This window comes from Triticum urartu, chromosome 7A (genome assembly GCF_056163025.1).
Source record: "Triticum urartu cultivar PI428250 chromosome 7A, HENAU_Tu73, whole genome shotgun sequence".
Classification (NCBI taxonomy): Eukaryota; Viridiplantae; Streptophyta; class Magnoliopsida; order Poales; family Poaceae; genus Triticum; species Triticum urartu.
Window position 1 is genome coordinate 196,242,966 of NC_141879.1, and position 6,431 is coordinate 196,249,396.

A 6,431-nucleotide genomic window follows, 5' to 3' on the forward strand; every position below is an offset into this window, starting at 1 on the left:
AAAACGTGAATTTATAAAATGTTCACAATTTAAAAAGACGAAATTAGAAAATGTTCAACATTTAAGAGAATGTTCACGAATTTGTAAAACATGTCAAAAACGTTCATGATTTCAGAAATTGTTTGTGAATTTAGAAAATATTCATGATTTCAAATAATGTGCATGATTTAAGAGAATGTTCATAAATTTGTAAAAAAAATACCAAGATTTAAGAGAATGTTCACGATTTTTCAAAACATGTTCCCGAATTCAAAAAATGTTCGCGATTTCAGAAATTGTTCATGAATATAAAAAATATTCAAGATTTAGAAAATGTCATAATTTAAGAGAATGTTCACGATTTTGCAAAAGAAATGTTCATGATTTAAGTGAGTGTTCACAAATTTGTAAAGGAAGTTCATGAATTTTAAAAATGTTCACAATTTCGAAAATTGTTCATGAATTTATGAAATAACAATGATTTCAAAAAGTGTTCACTATTTAATAAAATGTTAAAATTTTTGTAAAAAAACTGACCATGATTTAAGAGAATATTCATGAAATTTTCAACACATGTTCACGAATTTCTAAAATGTTCAAAAAACACCCGGATAATTATGTTACAGTAATCCCATGCTAATAACGCCATGTCACCGTGATTACTGTTGTTATCCTCTGATTCAATCACATTCGAATTCAAAATTCAAAATTAAGTCAAGCGGCAAAAGTAAATAAAAGAAAGGAGAAAGCAATCAAACAAAAAAACAAAAGAAGACCCCCTGAACAACTGGGCCAACAGGCCCAGCTGGCCACCCATGCGGCCCAGCCGGCCCACCCCCGCTACCTCTAGCCTACAAGGCCACCTCCCCGAACCATAACCCCCCACCCGATCCCCACTTTCCCCACTCTCTCCCTCGCCCCTCCTCTGCCCCCCCGATTGGATTAGGGGGATCGAGTCGCGCCTCGCCGCCTGGACGCCGCTGCCCCCTGGCGCCGCCCCGACGACCGCGCCCCGCCACCCGGTGCTCCTCGGCGCCGTCTTCCCCGTCGCGCCGGACCTCGCCGTCGTCGTCCCCATCTTCCCCCGAGCCGCGACATCGCGCCTCGCTGCCCCGTACCCCGGCCACGCATGTGAGGCCTCCGCCCTCCTCTCTTTCCCCCTCCGTGGCCACCGGCGGCCGTCCCACGCCACCGCGTTCGCCCCGCGGCTTGCCTCGGTCGCTCGCCGCTACCGCGCCGTGCTGCCCGCCTCGCCGTGCAGCCGCCGCTGCTCCTCCACCCGCCGCGCCTAACCGCGGCCCAGGTCTCGGCCTCCGCCCCGTCCACCACCCCACGCTGCGCCGCCCGCTGCCAAGCGCCGCGCTGCCCTGTCCTGCTCCCCGCAGCCGCCACCTGCTGCGCCACACCGCCGCCGCCCTAGCACCCGCGCGCCGCAGCCGGTGCTCCGCCGCCGCTGCGCTCGGCCACGCCGGCGCCATGCCGCCACGCTTCGCCAGGACCTCGTCGGCCTTGCTCGCTTCGCCCCCCGCGCCGGCCATGGCCGCTCGCCACGCTGGCGCATCTCCACGGCCAGCGCCCGGGCTCGCCCCACAGGGGCCCACACCCATGTCCAAAAAAGGATTAATAATATAATATAATAATAATTATTAATTAATTAATTAATAGGTAATTACTATTTAACTTAATCAACTCTGTTTAATTACCCTAATTAACTAGGTTAGCTAATTAAAACTATTTAATTAAGCTGTGCCTATGACAGACGGACACCGGCTGTCAGGTTGACCAGTCAACGCCCCGTTGACTGCTGACATCACTCCCACCACATACTGATGTCATTATTCATTTTTTTGTCCAATTTAATAGTTAATAATAATTTCAGGAAATTGCTAAAACTTTAAAAATTCGTAGAAAATAAACCGTAGCTCGGATTAAAAAGTTTTATACATGAAAGTTTCTCAGAACGACGAGACAAATCCGAATACGTGGTCCGTTCGTCTGCCACATGACCTAGGATAGCGAACATGAAACCGTCCCCCTTCGGTTCGTCTGCCCGACAAATGCAAACTTCGGGAAAACATTCTCGGATGTTTCCCCCTTCGTCGGTATCGTGTAGCACCGCATTAGAACACCTCCAGCGCTTCTTATTGCTTGTCATGTATCTATTTGCTCTATATTTACTATTCCCCCCCCCCTTCTCTCCAGTAGACCCCGAGACCGATGTCGATGCCCTTTTGATCGACTACATCAACGACGACCCTTCTTGCCTTTCAGCGGAGCTTCTAGGCAAGCCCCCCTTTGATCATCCCGATATCGCCCATTCCATTCTCCCATGCTTGCATTAGATTTTGCTATTGTAATTGATTGCTCCTATTCTGATGCATAGCCTGCTTTTGTAACCTGCTCATTGTACCTTATGTGCTTATCCTAAACTGCCGAGTATAGGTTGGTTGGTGATCCGTCAATGATTCCCACCTTGTCCTTGTCGCTGCTGCTTCATCATCAACGATTCGATCAACGTGATCGACGACCAGAGCCCGACATCTCACATCACATCACACCCCTTTTATTGCTCGACTCTGCAGAGCTACTATCGAGTGCCGAGGGTGATACCTCGTAACGCACTCCTGATGATAATTCTGTAGTGTAGCTATTCGGTCGTGGTCAACGAGGGTGATTCCTCCTTCACCATTCCTGATACGGATCTGTCGTGCAACCTCTCAAGTGTGCACCTTGAGGATGATTCCTCCCATGTTCACCTTGATGATTACATCAAGTGGAATTCGTCGAGGGTGATTCCTTAGGTTTTCTGATAACCCACAATATAGGGGATCGCAACAGTTTTCGAGGGTAAAGTATTCAACCCAAATTTATTGATTCGACACAAGGGGAGCCAAAGAATACTCTCAAGTATTAGCAGCTGAGTTGTCAATTCAACCACACCTGGAAACTTAGTATCTGCAGCAAAGTGTTTAGTAGCAAAGCAATATGATAGTAGTGGTAACGGTAGCAAAAGGTAACAGTAGTAAAAGTAATGTTTTTGGTATTTTGTAGTGATGATAGCAATAGCAATGGAAAAGTAAATAAGTGAAGAACAATATATGGAAAGCTCGTAGGCAATGGATCAGTGATGGAGAATTATGCCGGATGCGGTTCATCATGAAACAGTCATAACCTAGGGTGACACAGAACTAGCTCTAGTTCATCAATGTAATGTAGGCATGTATTCCGAATATAGTCATACGTGCTTATGGAAAAGAACATGCATGACATCTTTTGTCCTACCCTCCCGTGGCAGCGGGGTCCTTACGGAAACTAAGGGATATTAAGGCCTCCTTTTAATAGAGTACCAGAATAAAGCATTAACACATAGTGAATACATGAACTCCTCAAACTATGGTCATCACCGGTAAGTATCCCGATTATTGTCACTTCGGGGTTAACGGATCATAACACATAATAGGTGACTATAGACTTGCAAGATAGGATCAAGAACACTCATATATTGATGAAAACATAATAGGTTCAGATCTGAAATCATGGCACTCGGGCCCTAATGATAAGCATTAAGCATAGCAAAGTCATAACAACATCAATCTCAGAACATAGTGGATACTAGGGATCAAACCCTAACAAAACTAACTCGATTACATGATAGATCCTATCCAACCCATCACCGTCCAGCACGCCTACGATGGAATTACTCACGCACGGCGGTGAGCATCATGAAATTGGTGATGGAGGATGGTTGATGATGACGATGGCGACAGATTCCCCTCTCCGGAGCCACGAACGGACTCCAGATCAGCCCTCCCGAGAGGTTTTGGGGCTTGGCGGCGGCTCCGTATCGTAAAACGCGATGAATTCTTCTCTCTGATTTTTTTCTCCCCGAAACACAATATATAGAGGTGGAGTCGGAGTCGGAGGAGCTCCAGGGGGCCCACGAGGTAGGGGGCGCGCCCCCACCCTCGTGGATAGGTGGTGGGCCCCCTGGCCTTCATCTTTTGCAGGTATTTTTTATATTTTCCAAAAAGTTGCTCCGTGAAGTTTCAGGTCATTCCGAGAACTTTTGTTTCTGCACATAAATAACACCACGGTAATTCTGCTGAAAACAACGTCAGTCCGGGTTAGTTCCATTCAAATCATGCAAGTTAGAGTCCAAAACAAGGGCAAAAGTGTTTGGAAAAGTAGATACGACGGAGACGTATTGTTTTCCCCTTTGATGTTTTGGACACACGTGACCCAAACTTTACTTGAGACCTTTGTTTAAGTCGGGTCGGCCCTGAGGGGTACCCGCGAGTTGATGTGAAAGTCGGGTGGGCCCGTAGAGCACCCGCGAGTTTTGTACGAGGCACGGTCGGGCATTCTGGGCCCTTGCTGCAAGTCCACGAGATGGGGCGACGGGTCACATTATCTCGAGTCTCTGCTCGTCTCCGCGAGCCCCCAATGCACTAACAGGTTTGGGTCAGTCGAAGCTTTGTCAGACGTCCAGTTCAGCATGGCGGCACGGTCGGATCGTGCTGGCCATCCGAGGCGGTGCTGGTATCCACCCTACGCGCAACGACCCGGAGTGCAACGGGCGATGGGCCCAAGACCCTGGAGCACTTAGGATGTAGACCTGCGGGGACCTCTCTGCTGAACCTAGGTAGGGTTGCGACGTGTTGATCTTCCGAGGTCGGGCATTAACTCAGAAAAGTGTGTCCGGCCAGAGTAATCAAGTGTTTTGGGTAAAGTGGTGCACCCCTGCAGGGAAGTTATATATTCGAATACCGTGTCCACGGTAATGGACGTTCAGACTTGTATCCTGGTCTATTACAACTAGAAATTGATACTTGAGACATGTGATGGATATGTTGGCTCCGGGATTGCTTTCTCGTAGGGAGTCGAGGAAGGATCTCTGGGCGTTAATGTTACAACATACTTGTTAATTAATATGCTATTATGTACTCTTCTACATGCTGCAAGATGCTTGGAGCTACTTGAATATGCTAGTCTTTGATAGGATAGGCCTTCCCCTCTATATTCTGGCATTCTGCAGTTCAGTCCACAGATACAACCCTTCCATTTGATACCAATGCATACTTAGTATAGACTGATGCTTGCGATTACTTTGGATGAGTACTCATGGTTGCTTTGCTACCCCGCTTCCCCTTTCTTTCTTCTTTCCGGTTGTTGCAACCAGATGATGGATCCTAGGAGCCAGATGCCACCCTATCGACTACTACTACCCAGAGGGTGCCTACTACTACGTGGAGACCGCCGGCGACCAGGACTAGTTAGGAGGTCCCAGGCAGGAGGCCTTGCCTCTGCGATCGTTGATGTTTGTGCTAGCCTTCTTAAGGAAGACTTGTTTAACTTATGTATTTACTCAGATGTTGTTGCTTCCGTTGACTCTTGTGTATTCGAGCTTCTATATTCAAGCCCTCGAGGCCCTTGGCTTGTAATATGAAGCTTATATTATTTTATTTGTGTCTAAAGTTGTGTTGTGATATCTTCTCGTGAGTCCCTGATCTTGACTGTACACATTTGCGTGTATGATTAGTGTACGGTCGAATCAGGGGCGTCACAAGTTGGTATCAGAGCCGACTGCCTGTAGGAACCCCTATTTCCAACTTCTTGGCCGAAGTTGAGTCTAGTGTTTGAAAACAACTGTTTTACTAACATGGTTGTGTGCTTACGGCCCACGTCGCCATTGGGTGGTAGTAGGATCTTTTACTCCTCGTCTATACTCTGGGATTCTGATCTCTCTTCTACTCGGGTTAAATAATTTTGCTAACTCTACCCTAGGTTCTTGTGATCACATCCATCCGGAGATTTGTATTATGCCTTTCTTGAATTGAGGGCCAGGATCTGCTTCACCTTGTTCACGGGCCGCGAGATCCTTTTATCGAGGGCACCCTGCATTGTCCCATGTAGATTCCTCGTTCTAGTGGTTTTCTCTGACGTGGGTGTAGCCTTTTGCTATGTCTCGTTGTTGTATCCCTCCATCGCGTGCCAATGTGCCGCCTAGTATGTCTAGGATGATTCCCTTGTCCGAACTCATACTAACAACGTAACAACATGTAGTTGGCTCTGTATATGTATTTGCATGTCTTTAATGACTATTGTTTTGTACATACTGCACCTTTGCCCATTGTTCAAGTTACATCATGAATGACTCCATACACTGCTCCACCCCTTGTTAAACTGCTCCCTGATGTTTTTGGCAGGATGGCTGACGATCCTCCACCTCCACCTTATATTGCCGCAATGATGCAACAGTTTGAGCTGAATCATCAGTTTATGATTGGGGTAATGGCCCAGTTTCCAAACCAGAATGCTCATCAACAGCCTGCCCCAATAACACTGCAAGAATTCGTGCGTCTCAACCCGCCCATTTTCCCCAATTCCACCAATCCTATGGATGCTGATGATTGGCTTCGTGACATCCTGTTTGAGATGGAGTCAGCTAATGT

General features: G+C 47.2%; 1 long non-coding RNA gene across 2 annotated transcripts; it reads left to right on the forward strand.

Moving 5' to 3' along the window:
• Positions 1-872: 872 nt before the first annotated feature.
• Positions 873-5,441, forward strand: LOC147958964 (uncharacterized). 2 transcript variants are annotated; one of them, XR_015611604.1, is made up of 2 exons: positions 873-1,110; positions 2,182-5,441. It is a non-coding gene; the product is annotated as an uncharacterized LOC147958964 (long non-coding RNA). The 2 variants fall into 2 exon arrangements; XR_015611605.1 differs by having other exon boundaries at positions 5,159-5,441.
• The last annotated feature ends 990 nt before the right edge of the window (positions 5,442-6,431 follow it).